The following is a 16,351-nucleotide window of genomic DNA, read 5'->3' as shown; positions in this document are numbered from 1 at the left end:
GGTACAACTCTCTGTTATACATGGTTTCAGCCTATTTAGTATGCCCATATTTTTTTGTTTTTTGATCACCCAGTTATGGACCTTTAATGTGGGTGAGTCTCCCCAACTGAGTTTCACTCCCACTAATTTCAGGGTAAATTGCACTGCACATGTTTACCGCCAGTGTCCTCCTTTTAAGATAAGGCCGCTATGATGCAGCTAGGGTAAGGGATACTTGGCTAGTTACATGTGAATATATTATTGTGTGTGTGCACATGGTTGCAGGCTACACGTGAGAGACTGCAGTCATGCACAGCACTATGGCTAAACACATATTTATGCCACCCATATGTAGGCTTTATTGCCCATAAAGGGAGTATGCAGATTTTTAAAAGTAGGCCATGTAAAAATTAATGCTGAGCATGTCTTTACAGTGAAATTTTCCTAAAAATGATTTTCAGTGTAGCAAAGCTAGCTGCTGCCATAGGGAATCATTGCCATTTGACATTAATTAAATGCTAAATTCGGAATGGTGTGAGATAAAAAAGTACTTCTTGCACACATTTGAATTGTAGTTTAAAGTCCTCTTTAATGGTGAGGTCAGACTTAAAATTATTTTTAGAATTGGCACTTTTAGAAACTTGGCATTTTCCTGCCTAAGGTTTCTGGGAGTTTCCAGCTGCTGGTGATGGCTCTCCCACTGCGAAGTGCGTATTGGTGCCAGACAGTGCACAAAAGTGCCTAGGTGTAAAGTGAGTGGTTCTTCCTGACTGGAGGAGTTGCCCCCGGCCCTGAATACTCTTCAAAGTATCTTTCTCCAGCACACTCAAAGAGACTCAACAACAGCTTTTTGTTTCACTAGCTTGGACAAAGCCATACCCAGATAAGGAGGAAGATTAGACAAAGGAGAAATCCACCACCCACAAACTGGACTGGGTATAATAGTGGCACTGCAGAACATAAAAGGGAGCATGACTCTGGACCTGGACTTAGATCACAGCAACACAGTGGACAGCTGGAACGACAAAGGCCCTGATGTACTAAGGACTATTTCTATGACACCAGGGCCAATGGGCATCTCAAAGGGCCAACCCTGATACACCCTGTGGACCAGCAGGGGGGAAGACGTGGACTCCACTCCCCCCATGCTTCCTCCAGATGCCCTATAAGATGGCCGGGGGCCATGGGGTCTGTGGAAGGCACAGCAGAGAAGAAGGCCGGTGCAGGGAGCCAGTGAAACCAGATGCGCAGTGTGCCCCTTTCGAGGAGACTTGCTGAAAATGCTCCTGGTGGCTAGAGCTCACCAGTAAGAGAAGAATGACACTTGAGAAGGTTCAAGTGCAGTTGTTCCTATTACCTAAGCATTCACTGAAGATTCTCTTATAATTGGAGGGAGCTCAGACACAAGTAAAACTGTGACTGGAGTTTACAGTCTGACAACTCGGATAACCCCACTACACATAATTGCTAGAGATCATCACTAATTTAAAGAATTCATGGTGCACTGCCATCTTCACTTTATAAATAGGTCACAAGCCTTTAATACTGATCTGACTAAGGACTTTGACCTTTCATGTTTAATGTAGAAGAGCATCTATGGGTCACATAGATCTATTCAGCAGAAAGAGTTGACTTTTGTCCAATTTTCAGAGATTTGTGGATCCTCTTACTGAAGTGTCTGGCCAATGTCAAACTTCCCAGAATGCCCATTTGGAGTTGCTACTATTAGGGAAATAGTGTCAGATGTACTTTTCCTTTTGTGGTCACTAAACCTGCAATCCCCAAAATAACAGGTTTACAATGCAAAATTGCAGTTTATAATGAACAGAACACATTTTATGTGCCTGAAATTTTTTCTGACTCATACCATGGGTTTTGCGACCCATGGTGAAATGCAGTTTGGAAGGTGTAGGAGAGGAGCTGAAAGACACAATGCCTTTGGTGGCTAATCAAAAGGTGGTGAACGTTGATTGATTTAATGCTCCAAACAGAGGCACAACAACATGCACTAAGAGCTGAGAAAAAGATGATACAGTGAAGTCGTTCACCACAATTGACCTGGAAACATGGGATTCAGGAAGGGAAAGACCACTGAGGAACCCAAACAAATTGGGTCAGTTTTACTACTTTGTCAATGAAAGACAGAGAACGCAGGAAAAGAGAGACTATGTAAATATTGTGGCCAAGGCACCCATATCATAGGTAACTGCCTCTCGCTGCATGGAAACTAACAGGCTTATCTCTAAAAAGCAAACTTCGGACAAGCCTTTCTTCATCAAAAGTGCTATCGAAATAATTAATTAATCTCCATTATTCCCCATTGTACAAGAACTACATGGTTAGGGTTGAACAGTCCAAAGATCATCTGTTAGGAAGAATATATCATCTTGAGTTCGGAATATTTTAAGCAAAGATGCTAGGTAAGGCCTTTTCAACATTGCAAGCAGACTTTGATGTGTTTTGCTCTGCAGAAAAACATAGACATTCTATGTAGACTTCCTGCAATTCAATACTTTAGAGATGTATTTCGCAAGAAGAGAGCGTGTAACTTAACCCCTCATCATGGCATAGCTGTGCTATCGATCTTCAACCTTTGGCTATATCCTTCATAGGAGAATTTATTGATTAATATTAAACAACATTTGGAATGGAAGGACTATTTAAAAGGTAATCTAGCCAAAGGCTTTATTAGTTGTTCTGTTTTTCCTTCAGGGGCTACTATATGTTTCATACCTACACCTAATGGTAAATATACACCATGCTGAGACTATAATGAGCTGCATTCAATTACATTTCCCGTCCTCCATATCAGACAGGAAGATCAGTGGAAGACAGTGCTGTATACTAAATATGACCATTACAAATATTTGATGATGTGTTTTGGCCTCTGGGACCCCTGTGGTCCACCACAGTGTGAGGGGACCCCACAATTTAATAAAGCAGAGGTGGCAGAGCTAATGTTTGTGTGAAGCACCCTTTCCCTCCTACTGATGGCTTAAAAAGAAAGGTCTGGAATAGGGTACAGCCTGACAGAGAGCAAGCTGTGGTTTTGGAGACAGCAGGGCAGCATGTCCGCCAGATCGGGGACTCTGTACCAAGTGGCAAGCAATGAATCTTTGGATTGAGATCATCTAAAGAGTGGAGGATCTGTTGATCTGCTCAACTTGCTTGTCAGCGAGGTGGTGGGGTAAATGTTTTTGGGTTTAAACAACCACAGGGCAAACAACTGATCCCACTTCCTCCAGTGATATAATTCAGCGTCAACAATACTTTGAGGGAGAGGCAATTCTAGAATCAGGAAAGGCATTATTCAATATGTCATTGTATTGGTCAGGACAGCCTGCCTTTTAATGCATTCCCCCATATGGATCATATAATTTGATAAGAGATTTTCCAATAAACAATCAAAGAAGACAGGGGATATCTTCTTTTGCACTAAACCTAATGTAGGAAAATGCCACTGTTGGCATGGCTTCCCCCTAACTTTTTGCCTTTTGTTGATGCTAGTTATGGTTGAAAGTGTGCTGGGACCCTGCTAACCAGGCCCCTTGCACCAGTGTTCTTTCCCTAAAACTGTACCTTTGTCTCCACAATTGGCACAGCCCTGGCACACAGATAAGTCATTTGTTAATGGTACCGCTGGTACCAAGGGCCCAGTGGCCAGGGAAGGTCTCTAAGGGCTTCAGCATGTATTATGCCACCCTGGGGACCCCTCACTCAGCACAGGCACACTGCCTCCCAGTTTGTGTGTGCTGGTGGGGAGAAAAAGACTAAGTTGACATGGCACTCCCCTCAGGGTGCCATTCCCACAACCCACTGCCTGTGTCATAGGTATGTCACCCCTCTAGCAGGCCTTGCAACCCTAAGACAGGGTGCACTATACCACAGGTGAGGGCACAGCTGCATGAGCACTATGCCTCTATAGTGTCTAAGCCAATTCATAGACATTGTAAGGGCAGGGTAGCCATTAAGAGTATATTGTCTGGGGGTTTGTGAAACGCAAACTCCACAGTTCCATAATGGTTACATTGAATACTGGGAAGTTTGGTATCAAACTTCTCAGCACAATAAATCCACACAGATGCCAGTGTGGGATTTATTGAAAAATGCACACAGAATGCATCTTAGAGATTCCCCCTGCATGCCATCCCAACTACTAGTGCTAGGCTGACCAGTTTCTGCCAGCCTGCCACATCCAGGCGGCGTTCTGGCCTTTGTGCACTCTGTGACCAGGAACAAAGCCTGTCCTGGTTGGAGGTGCTTCACACCTCCCCATGCAGGAACTGTAACACCTGGCAGTGAGCCTCAAAGGCTCAAGCCTGGTGTTACAGCACCCCACCGCACTCCAGCTAGTGGAGATGCCCGCACCCTGGACACAGTCCCACTTTTAGTGGCAGTCCGGAGGAGATAATGAGAAAAACAAGGAGGAGTCACTCTCCAGTTAGGACAGCCCCTAAGGTGTCCTGAGCTGAATTGACCCCTTCCTTAAAAAATCCTCCATCTTGTTTTGGAGGATTTACCCCAGTGGGATTAGAGGGGTGCCCCCATCCCCACAGGGAGGAGGCACAAGGAGGGTGTAGCCACCCTCAGCAACAGCAGCCATTGGCTACTGACCTCCAGCCCTAAACACACCAATAAATTGAGTATTTATGGGTGACCCTGAACCCAGGAAAACAGATTTCCTGATGACCTGAACAAGAAGGACTGCTGACCTGAGAGCCCCGCAGAGACGATGGAGATGACTTGGCCCCAGCCTTACCGGCCTGTCTCCAGACTCAAAGAACCTGCAACAGCGACGCATCCAGCGGGACCAGGGACCTCTGCTGACTCAGAGGACTGCCCTGCAACCCAAAGGAACAAGAAACTCCCGTGGACAGCAGCTCTGTCCAAACAACAAGGAAGAAACCATCTTTAAAGGGACTCCAGCCTCACTCCTGAGAGACCCCAACACTCTGCATCCGACGCCCCTGGCTTGTGTTCAGAAGAATCAACACTGCAGCGAGGAGCCCCAGGTGACTTCCTTGATGTGGACACCCTGTGACGACCTCCCTGCACCCACATGGCGATGCCTGGAGAGGTAATCCAGAGGACATCCCTGACCCGACTGCTCGGTAACAAAGAACCCGACGCCTGGAAGAAGCACTGCACCCGCAGTCCCCAGGCCCGAGAGAAACCAACCAGTGCAGGAGTGACCAGCAGGTGGCCCTCATCGTTGCCCAATTGGTGGCTGGCTCTAGAAGCCCCCCTGTGCCCTGCCTGCATCACCAGAGTGACCCCCTAGTCTCTCCATTGAAACCAACGTAAAACCCAACACCTACTTTGCACAATGCACCCAGCTGCCCCTGTGCCACTGAGGGTGTATTTTGTGTGCCTGTTTGTGACCCCCCCAATGCTCTGCCCCTGGTCTGCTCCCCAAGGACATGGGTACTTACCTGATAGCAGACTGGAACCGGAGCACCCCTAGTCTCCATAGGCGCCTATGTTATTTGGGCCCTACTTTGACCTCTGCACCTGACTGGCCATGTGTTGCTGGTGCTGGGTGTTTGAGGTTGACTTGAACCCCCAATGGTGGGCTGCCTATGATCCGGAGACTGAACTCGTAAGTACTTTACTTACCTGCTAAATTAACTTGTAATTACCTCCCCCAGGAAATGTTGATTTATGCACTGTCTGTTTTTAAAATAGCTTATTGCATTTTTTTACAAAACTGTGTACATTACTGTTTTACTTCAAAGTTCCATATTTACCTATGCCAAGTACCTTACAATTTATGTACTTACTTGAATTCTGAATCTTGTGGTTCTAAAATAAATTAAGAAACAATATTTTTCTATAAACAAACCTATTGTACAGGAGTTACGTCTTTGAGTTTGTGTTCCCAGTTATTGCCTGGGTGTGTATAACAAATGCTTGACACTACCCTCTGATAAGCCTACTGCTCGACCACACTACCACAAATAGAGCATTAGTATTATCTATTATTGCCGCTGTCAACCTCTAAGGGGAACCCTTGGACTCTGTGCACACTATCTCTCACTTTGAGATAGTATATACAGAGCCATCTTCCTACACGTAAGATCAGAAAAGAAATGAGAACAACATAGATACACAAGAGGAGATTAAGATCAAAGTCCTAGAGACTGCGGAGGACCAGACAGTGGTAGTTAAAACACAGAGGCCATGCTTTCCAGGTCAAGAAGGAAAGACCTAATAGCTCTACAGAAGGACTGCATCTGGGACCATTTAAACAACAATATAAAGCAAATAGCTGATTTGCAAATACTTGGTTGTGTGGTTTCCTTTATGGTCAATTCGCTCAACATGTTTGTGCTTCCTGCACCTTTTTCTGTTTTCCTTCCCCTTCCTTCATATTTCTTTCAGCTTACCTGCATTGCCAACAAAGATGGCTTCTCTGTAAGTTTAGAGCCATTTACGTCTGAACTTAATTGGAAGCCACACTCACTGACAGCATTTCCTGGTGCTCTTGAGCTCAGAGAATGTCCGCAGGTACTTCCTGGGTTCATGAGCAGTGCTACCTTTCAGAACATCAGGAGTGCTATCTAAAGGTTGGGACTTGCTCGGTATAGTATATTTCTATATGCAGACTCAATCAATAAATCAATAAGTAACTTTATTCGGATGCATTTTAACATTCCTAAAAGTACACAAAAAACATTCAATAACAATCATAGCAGCAAGAAAGTACTAAGATATATAAATATAAAAACAGTAGAACAATAAAATGCAATTATTAAAATGTTATAGACCTGCAGGCACATACAAAAAAGACCCTACATAAAAAAACACCTTCCTCTTTAGTGAGTAGCAGCAAGAATCTCAAAGCAGGTCTACACTGTCCAACATCATAATAATATTTCTTAAGAGTGGAATTAAAAAGAGCTTAGTATATCTGGCATAAAATGTGCACAAAAAAAAAATTGTCCAGATGAGGCATCCCAGGGGCACAGATTGACATCAAGGTTATGTACAAATCCCAAGGGCAAACAAAGCAGATATTGAATGGTGTCCACTCTGAAACAGAAGAGCAAAGAATGCTCCCAGCGAGTTCAGGCTAACCAAAAATAGTCAGTTGAGCAGTACAGTTCCCTCAAACAAAGTTATTTATCAACACTAACCTCCCCCTCCATATCCCTGAGACGCCTTAGTTTCAACATAAGCAAAAAGCGCTTTAGCTACAACTTTCCTGTTTACCCCAAAGCATTAAGGCACGTCAATAAACAGACTTAGCATTCCAACTTTGTTAAGTTCACTTTTTATATATGCAATACAGGGGATAGAGAGACCGTAACCTAAGGCCAAACAGTCCCTTAATATCTCCTTGGTCAATACAGCCATAACATAATTGGCCTCACCCTAATCAAATCCCAATATAGGGAAATCCTAATTCATTATGGCAGACAAGATGCAAGGCTGAGATTGGGACCGCCAATAGCCTTCTACAGAAATGATTCTCTTCCTATTGAAGAGCTAAACACTTAGCAATTCCTCACACCCCACCCTCATACATGGCAAGGGGTACACATTGAGAGCTATATCTTTTTAGCATTGGTGCCAAAGAACACCCATCCTTGGGTTGAGGAAGCCTACATAGAGACCCAATAGCTAGTGATAATTTAGTGGAACGCTGAGCAATATTAGGAGTTCAAGAACCTTGGACAGAAAGTATAATACCCAAATAAAGGATGTTATTAATTCTACTCAGGTGCTGATCGCCAAATGACATGTTTGATAAAGAGCAGCACTTAGGGCCGCAGGCCATAATATGGGATTTGTTAAAATTGGTTTGAAGATCAGCAGAGGACATAAAATCAACAAATGCATGAACTAATCAGCGTAAAGCCCTGTCAGTTTGAGCTAGAAGTACCACATCATCTGCAAAGAGAAGTGCGGGGAGTGATTTACCCTGAATTACTGGAACATCAGGAGCGTCCTGCATCAGATGTGATCGCAAATCATTAATATATACAATAAATAAAAGAGGGGCAAGAGCACACCCCTGTCACACGCCATGAGGGATTCCAATATCCCCTGTCACATCACCCTGAATACTGATGCGCACCCATACCCTCAAGTAAGCAAGAAAGTGAACTAAGACTAATCCAAGACCTTGAGTAGCAAGTGAGTGCCACAGATTATCCAGATTCACACAATCATATGCTGACGAGAGGTCCATGAATGCTAAGTTAAGCAGAACCTTTTTTGCCACTGTGTACCTGCCTAGGACCAAATTAAGGTTAAGGCATTACTCAATGTATCTGACTTTATGGCTGAACCTGTATTGACAATGGTGCAAAACAGACTCATCTGAAACCCAGACCATAACCCTGTTATAAATAATTTGGCCAAGAATCTTCGCAGTGGTATTAATAAGTGATCTTGGCCGATAACATGCCGGAGATGAACGATCCCCTTTTTTAAATATAGGGACAATAATAGATGTACCCCTGGTCTCAGGTAAGGGAGAATGAGCTAAGTTATTAAAAACATTAGTTAATAAGGGTACTCACAAATATATGCTAACTCATTTTCATACTTAAACTTTGTGTGCTTATTGTTATATTGCTATGCCCAGATTTGCTGTTCCTTTTGACGTGTGTTACCACTTCTGTTCTACTCTCTGAGAGAGACAGAGAGGGAGAGAGAGAAGAAGAAACAATGATAGAAAGAGAAAGAAAAGAGAGAGAGAGAGAGAGATGGCACAATCCTGAAATCCAGGAGACGAACCTCCAACCTTCAGTGTGTTTCTCTTTTACTACATACCACTATTTACCCTCATTAGAACCTGCAGGTTTGAGTTCCTTTAAGTCTGAGTCCACAGCTCTTATTTGGTGTAGATTAGCATCATCTAAACCTCCCATAACACTTTCCCGGGCCGTAACACCACTTAAGCAGTACTGATGTGCCACATTGAACAGTGTTCTTTTAACTTTGCTGAAGGGAACATGTGGAGAAAAATTAGGGCTCCAGCCAAAGGGCTGTGAGCTGGGTAAAGCGGAACGCATCCCTACATACTCATACACAACCAACAGCTACCCAAGTACAATGAAATGGTAATGTTCATGTGATCACTCACAAAGATCCTTAATAGTAATAAACAAATTGGTCAATGGCCTTTTAATGGGAGGGGGTAGAACATGTAGGAGGACAACTAATAGACTGTAAGACAGTAGACTGATAGGTGTGCCTCTCAGGGGCCCGTGCAGGCAGGGCCGTAGGGCCGTTTCCTGCTCTGATGGAGAAAACGGCTCCAAACGGCCTTCCTCACATTCGGGAAGACCTCGTATGAAAGGGGAGATTCTCCCCTTTCATTCGAGGCCTTCCTGAATGTGTTTCCTGGCCCCCGATCGCAGCACAGCTGGGGCATTTCCTGTTGCAGGCATTAGACCTACCCCCAGAAGTGAGGTATCATTTTTATTGGGAGACTTGGGGGAACGCTAGGTGGAAGGAAATTTGTGGCTCCTCTCAGATTCCAGGACTCTCTGTCACCAAAATGTGAGGAAAAAGTGTTTTTTGGCCACATTTTGAGGTTTGCAAAGGACTCGGGGTAACAGAACCTGATCAGAGCCCCACAAGTCACCCCATCTTGGATTCCCCTAGGTGTCTAGTTTTCAAATCTGTGCAGGTTTGCTAGGTTTCCCTAGGTGCCGGCTGAGCTAGAGGCCAAAATCCACAGCTATGGACTTTGCAAAAAAAACAGCTGTTTTCTTTGTGAAAATGTGATGTGTCCGTGTTGTGTTTTGGGGCATTTCCTGTCGTAGGCACTAGGCCTACCCACACAAGTGAGGTATTATTTTTATCGGGAGGATTGGGGGAACGCTGGGTGGAAGGAAATTTGTGGCTCCTCTCAGATTCCAGAACTTTCTGTCACCGAAATGTGAGGAAAAAGTGTTTTTTTGGCCACATTTTGTGGTTTGCAAAGGATTCTGGGTAACAGAACCTGATCAGAGCCCCACAAGTTAGCCCATCCTGGATTCCCCTAGGTGTCTAGTTTTCAAAAATGTGCAGGTTTGGTAGCTTTACATAGGTGCCGGCTGAGCTAGAGGCCAAAATCTACAGCTAGGCACTTTGCAAAAAACAGCTCTGTTTTCTTTGTGAAAATGTGATGTGTCCACGTTGTGTTTTGGGGCATTTCCTGTCACGGGCACTAGGCCTACCCACACAAGTGAGGTATCATTTTTATCGGGAGGCTTTGGGGAACGCTGAGTGGAAGGAAATTTGTAGCTCCTCTCAGATTCCAGAACTTTCTGTCACCGAAATGTGAGGAAAAAGTGTTTTTTTGGCCACATTTTGTGGTTTGCAAAGGATTCTGGGTAAGACAACCTGATCAGAGCCACACAAGTCAGCCCATCCTGGATTCCCCTATGTGTCTAGTTTTCAAAAATATGCAGGTTTGGTAGGTTTCCATAGGTGCCGGCTGAGCTAGAGGCCAAAATCCACAGCTAGGCACTTTGCAAAAAACACATCAGATTTCAATGTAAAAATGTGATGTGTCCATGTTGCCTTTTCTGTCGTGAGCATTAGGCATTAGGCAAGTGAGGTACAATTTTTATCGGGAGACTTGGGGGAACACAGAATAGCACAACAAGTGTTATTGCCCCTTGTCTTTCTCTACATTTTTTCCTTCCAAATGTAAGACCGTGTGTAAAAAAGACGTCTATTTGAGAAATGGCCTGTAATTCACATGCTAGTATGGGCACCCTGGAATTCAGAGATGGGCAAATAATCTGACATTGCAGGAAAAAGTTACAGAGTAAAACGCTGAGAAAAATTGCTGTTTTTTTCAGCTCAATTTCAATTTTTTTTTTCAGCTGGTATTTTCTGTAGGAAAACCTTGTAAGATCTACACAAATGACCCCCTGCTGAATTCTGCATTTTGTCTACTTTTCAGAAATACCTAGCTTTCCAGGATCCAGTGTTGGTTTCACACCCATTCCGTGAAAGCTCCAAAAATAGTAAAAATGAAGGATGTCTCAGTAAAATGCCCAAATTGTGTTGAAAAATGTGGTTTTCTGATTCAACTCTGCCTGTTCCTGTAAGCTGGGAAGATGGTGATTTTAGCACCGCAAACCCTTTGTTGATGCTATTTTCAGAGTAAAAACCACAAGCCTTCTTCTGCAGCCCTTATTCCCCATTTTTTTTTTAAAAACTAAATTTTAGCTGTATTTTGGATAATTTCTTGGTCTCCTCCAGGGGAACCCAGAAACTCTGGGTACCTTTAGAATGCCTAGGATATTGGAAAAAAGGATGCAAATTTGGCGTGGATAGCTTATGTGAACAAAAAGTTATGAAGGCCTAAGCGCGAACTACCCCAAATAGCCAAAAAAGGGCTCAGCACTGGGGCGGGCGGGGGGGAAAGGCCCAGCAGCTAAGAGGTTAAGAAGATGTTTTTGAAACACCCTGCAGGCATCTTGTAAATGTGCACCAACAAGGTCCCTCACAGAAGAAGGCAACGAAGAGAAATAATATGTTCCCTCCCCCTGATTTTTAAAAGTAACCGAAAGATTGCAGTGAGTGTAAACGCACATTCCAGTAATTATTAAATAAAAAGGTCCACTTTCAAGTGACAGAATTTCCCTATTCAATTGCAGTTGATAGGTGTCAGCTCACTCTCATATTAACATGTACGCGGCTAATTCACTACTCAATAGCTGTTGCTTGCAAATTCTATTGAGTACCTATTGTGTTTTCTTTCTCAACAGATTCTTCAGTGCTTAATTTGTAAATAAAACATGCCGGTACACAAAGTTCTTCTCTGAAACAGGCAGCCGCCGCAATTAAATGTGCGAGCACGGAATACTGAGGCAGCGTAATCCTGAAGCCATCTCGGGCCTCTTCAATCCATTTACAGCCACTCCCTAACCCTTCTGCTCACTTCTGCAGATTTCTGCTTTTTAGGGTCGAGCCTGCGTTGCATGCGCTCGCGAATGCGTATCGCAGCGAGACTCTCTTGTATTTAGAAAAGGGCTCGGAGCCCTGTCAACTTCACATCAGTGTTTTTTATTGGTTCGTGGGCTTCCCTAATAAAATCTGCTTGCTTTCATTAGTCGAAGGCACGCATACGTCATGCATTTTCCGGTGGCTAGCCCTCCTCGAGCGCAGCGACCAAGTACAGAAAACATGCGAGGCTCGCTGTTTTCCATCGGGCTCGTGGACTTTTTTTTCTCTAATTTACGAGCGCGATCTCGGTTGGCAGAAGACGAGCGCTTTACATAGTTGATTTCACTTTTTCGGGTTATGTACATAAATGCACTTTTGCCCGATAGGTAAAAAGTCGGGTTAGGAGTTTACAACGCGATCAGCTCTAACTAGAGCAAACGCGAGACCCGTTGCATTGTAAATGCTTGTTCCATTTGTGACGCTTTTTCGTTTTTATCTTCCTCCATCTTTCTCATGTGTCTTTTGCTCTCAGTAAATTCTTGGGGTTGAAATGAAGTACCAACCCTCAAAAATAAGTGCCGGTGGCCCGAAGCGGAAACAACAAATACAAATTAAGCACTGCTCTGCAGCAGTTGTATGGGGAAGGAGATGGAGACAAGGCCGGCCTGGCCTTGCTGGGCATCTGGCATTTCTAAAGGCTAGAAGGGTGGGGGCCAGTTCTGTTACTGGGGCTGGTTTAACACTGAGCTGGGGAGCATTGTGTTTTGAAAATTGTTATGGCTACAACAGTGCTCACTGTGGAGTTCTTTTTTATATCCAGCAGCTTTCAGGCAACAACAAAAATGTTAAGATAACGCTGTTGAATAATGTTACAACAGGAGAGGGATTGGCGTTATGCCTAGTGATAGTTTTGACTCATCTAAATTAGTGCAAAGGGTTAACATGCCTGCTGCAAAGAAGGTTTACCATGCAGATCAAAGAACTGTATAGCTCAGTGGGTTAGTCGATATGCCATAGAGAGCCTATTGTTGCTTGCAGTTCATAACTTAAAATCGTAACATAGCACAGTGAGCTAAGCACCACCATCAAAGGGCTGCATGCATATTACATGATACAGGTTAGAAAGTTATGTTTTTCAAAGACTTTTACTATCCTAATGTTGCTAATGAAGGTTTGTCTAGGTAAAGCATAAATTATCAGTAAAGCCAACCCTAACCACTGTGTTACGTTTTGAATCCTGGGTTTTTTCTTCTCCAGGCCAAGTACTGTTAAATAATGCCCACCGGTATGTAAGACATTTTAGTTCTACACCTTGCAGTCACCTTTGCCGTGTGTGACATTTTCTGCACACAGATTAAAGCACGTATTATTCATTGCTTTTGAATGTGTGTTTTGTAAAGTGCTCCGACACTTTACACTGGTATGGGAGGTGCTATAAAAGAAATAAAAGTTAAATAGCATGGCGAACACTTAAGGAAAGTTTAGCAAGGGCACTAGCAGTCAGTGCCATTAGTTTATATAACCTCTTCATCAGGATGAGTGTAGAGTCCTCTAAAAACTGAATACTGTTCCTTTAACATTTAAAGCCTACATAATGTTTTCAACCGACCCTAATTTTATACTCATAAATTGCCAGTCTTTTGCTGTGACTCTTAAAGATATTTTCCAGTACAATCTATTTCATTTGAAATGTCTAGGTGGTAACTTATTGAATTGCAGAGCCCCGTATTTATATCTTTCAATGGCAGACAGAAAGCTTTGTTGAAGACCCCTTCACACGTAAGCGTTCGAGGGACCAGAGCATTTTGGGGAAGTGCACATTTCTAGATGGGCATCATGTGTTTGCGACCTGCCTGCCTCAAGTATGCATAGGAAGCTTGCACTACCGACACCTTAGCTGCACTTCCTAGTGAATGAAGCTGACACTGCTGATACCAGTGCTGTATGTAGTATGCAAGTAAGAAAAGCGTGATCTGCTGATACCTGTGCTGTACCTAAAATGTGAGTGAGGGAAGCCTGTGCTGATAGTGCTGTTCCTGTGTGCACCTAATCTGCAGGTGAGAGAAGTTTGAACTGCTTTATATGTGCTGTAGTTAATCTTCGAGTAATGGGAGCTTACATTGCTGATACCTGTAAGTGCTTAATTTGACCCGGTGGTTTTAGGTGAGGCCCACTGATGGTCTTTTTTGGGAACTGGGACTTATTTTTAATCACCGGACTTTGACACAGGAAATAGTGAAAAAGGTAGAAAATGGGGAAAGGAAAAGGAAGGGAAAGATGAAAAGCAGTGACGAAGGATGGAAGAAAGGATGAAAAACAACCCAGAAGAGAGATAAAGAGCAGAGAGTGTGTGGAGTTGATTGAAAGAGACATGGGGTGGAAACAAGACTAGACAGCCTGGGGAGCCTGGCTTGGCGTCGAAGAGCAATGGCCACATATCGATAGGGGGTGCTGGGCTCTAGGCCTACATGTACGTTTGCTATGGCCACACACACCTGACCCTGAATTTCCCGACTGCCACACTCATTTATGACCAACTCCTGACACTCTTCTCCCCAGCCATTGTGCTGTTAGACCTTGCAGAGGCCGAGGCCAGATGCCCCGTACCGCTCCCGGAAGCCTTTGGAGGGGCGAACAACTGGCACGGATCCACCTGAAACCAGGAGGCCGTGCTAGCCTTAGTATATTTCGGGCTCTGTGCAGAGTATATTGCATAGGCCCCCTCATGACACAAGTCAAAATCATTTTCATTACTAATCATTTTATTTTAGTAGACTTTTAACGAGTACAACGAATACAATTTTACTAGATAAGTGCACCTGTAATAGAATAATATATAATGCTACTTCTTCACAAAAAGGGAAGCCTTAATGAGTTCCACTGAGGAGTCTGTAGTGCAATGAAAACGCATTGGAAAAGTGTCAGGACCTGAACTACAGTGCTCTGCAGCAGGGATGGGTAAATCCTACACCACATTCGACAGCTTGAGTTCCCAATCTAAGGCGGAAGACAGCTGATCACTCACAGCCTGCTCTTTAGAATGAGCAATACCCCAGGTTACAAGTTAAAAAAACAAGACAAGCACCATCCCTGACACACGTTCAAATGAATTGCTTGAGCTTCTCATATTGCAGATAATGGGGAAATTAAATGTACTTACTGGATATGAATGAATTAAGAAATGCATTCATAAATCGCTCTGCCCCACGGCTGGTGCCATAATGAATGTACCATGCCCACAGCTGCCTTTTTTCCTGCTTTGAACATTTGAAAGCTCACACAGCCCACTGTGGGGGAGGCTACCACCCAGTGCTTAATTTGTGCTTGTTGTTTCCGGTGATGAGCACTGGCACTTATTTGTGAGGGCCGGCACAAATTCTTCTGCCTCAAGCATTTGGTGCAAGGAAAAGACACATTTGGGAAAGATGGAGGAAGAGAAAAACGAAAAAGCGTCACAATAGGAGAGAGCAGAAAGCTGCAAGAGTGAGTTTAAGGGGCAGTGAGTGGCTTTAAATGTATTGAAGAGGCCCGAGATGGCTTCAGGATTATGCTGCTGAGAAAGCGTAGCTTATAGAATCTATATTAACATGAAATGTTTATGAACTAATGTGTGTAATGCCATATAGAAATTGTATTGACCTGTTTTACTAAACGTGTACTTGAATTGTGACCACGGGGAGTGGCCGCCAAGGTATACGTGGATTAATAAGAATGCCTAATGCCTATGAATATTCAAATTAATGAATGATTTGCGCTAATTATTAATTATTATGCTATTAAAGTTATGTTAAATAAAACTTGTAGGCATTAAGTTAGCATGAGTTGAAGCTTAGCTGCTTGGCTCTCATATTAAATGTATTTTTCCTAACGTGCAGTGTGCTGACTCGCAAAAGGACATGACCTCTTGTTTTTCTGCAAACTAGAAGCTGAATGTAACCATAGTTGATCCTTTCTCATGAGAATGCACATTGCTTGTGTAGAAATATTTAGACAAAATGCAACAGTGTAGATTAATGTAATGTACAAGGTCATTCAAACCGGTGAAGACAATGGAGCTACTGACCAAAAGATGAGCAAAGAATTACAGAAGGATGAAATCATACTGGACGTGCTACCTCTGAAGACGTCAATCATGAGGACCAATGACATGTCTGTAAAATAATATGGGGTGAAAGATTAATGACATAATCCATTTTCCAATTGGGTAAAGATAGTGGGGTATATCTAAGATCTAATAGAACTTTAGGGGAATGTACAATGAAAAAGGGATAAAAACCCATGACACGAGGAGCCAATTAGGTGTGTTAGGGAATGCTATTGATTGTATCCAGAAACCTTGTCACTCTGTTTGGTGACTTGCTTTGGTTTTATTAAAACCATCCATTTCCTTAGATTGCCCGTTCACACTTTACCTCCTTTTGAGGGAAGTGCCCCTTTTTGCCCCGGAGCTGAGTTCTGACTGATGGCATTTTGA

The sequence above is a fragment of the Pleurodeles waltl genome, chromosome 6 (genome assembly GCF_031143425.1).
Source record: "Pleurodeles waltl isolate 20211129_DDA chromosome 6, aPleWal1.hap1.20221129, whole genome shotgun sequence".
NCBI classification, from domain to species: domain Eukaryota; kingdom Metazoa; phylum Chordata; class Amphibia; order Caudata; family Salamandridae; genus Pleurodeles; species Pleurodeles waltl.
Note: the sequence above shows the minus strand (reverse complement) of the source record.